Source organism: Sinocyclocheilus anshuiensis, unplaced genomic scaffold, assembly GCF_001515605.1.
Source record: "Sinocyclocheilus anshuiensis isolate Anshui unplaced genomic scaffold, SAMN03320099.WGS_v1.1 scaffold880, whole genome shotgun sequence".
Lineage (NCBI taxonomy): Eukaryota > Metazoa > Chordata > Actinopteri > Cypriniformes > Cyprinidae > Sinocyclocheilus > Sinocyclocheilus anshuiensis.
The window spans coordinates 247,861-248,908 of record NW_015548254.1 but is presented as its reverse complement, the minus strand read 5'-3'; positions in this window follow the sequence as shown (position 1 = coordinate 248,908).

Here is a 1,048-nt window from a genome sequence, read left to right as displayed (position 1 = left end):
TATATATATTTATGTGCAGAGCACACTGCAAAAAGTGTGAATTTCTTTACCACAGAAACAAATGCACATGTACAGCCATCCGCTGTAAATACAACAATGATATATTTATGACAGTAATTTCCTCACTTAACTGTAGGGGGCTCAAAAGTCGCAAAAATATACTGAAACCTTATGGGGCTTGATTTTGGTATGGTTCTATTTATATCATACGGCGCTCCACATATGACATGCAGTCAAGAATATATTAATTGTGGCCATGATTTAAAAATTCATTCCCACAACTTATTAATTTATTCCATTTTACTTAACTGTGGCCACATTGTTGATTCTTAATTTACTCTTCTGATAACAATTTGCAGAACCCCGAGAACCTTCCAAGAACTTCCTAAATGAAGATCTACAGGCGTATCAGATGAAATAGCACACTGCAGATAAGTCTTCATTTATTTGGCTGACGAATGCACAGTTGGAGGAAATGGACTTGTGTTTGAGGTTGAGGAAATTTCCCTCAGCGTCGCGCTGTCACGGAACGTGTTCTCCCACACCGCGGAAGGACATGATAAATTACTGTGTGATTTGAGGCCGACGCGCTGTGGTACCTGTCCGCCCAAAGAGCGAGCCCTGTGTGGTTCTCATTAGTGCTAGATTAAGCTGTTCAGATCTGTACAGTAAAACATGACCGAGTCTCAATGGATCACTTCAGCTCTCCAGAGATGGGATAACACAGGCCGCCGCTGTCCCGCGGTGTTAGATTTATTTCCTCTCTTGATTTGAACTGAGTTTGATGGCCTTGCATGAATTTACCAAGTCATTGAAGCATAGCCTATACATTTTTCTTTATCGCAGCACATACGCAACATAAATGCATTTCATTAATGAACATCTGGATGTAAAGAATATGAGGTCTAGGGCTTGATTTTGGTATGTGGCTCTATTTATATCCTGTTGAGACCCGCACATGACATGCAGTCAAGAATATATGGCCACAATTCATTCACCATTCATTTTAAGTAGCTACACAGCCACGATTTAGTAAAACTATAGGGAA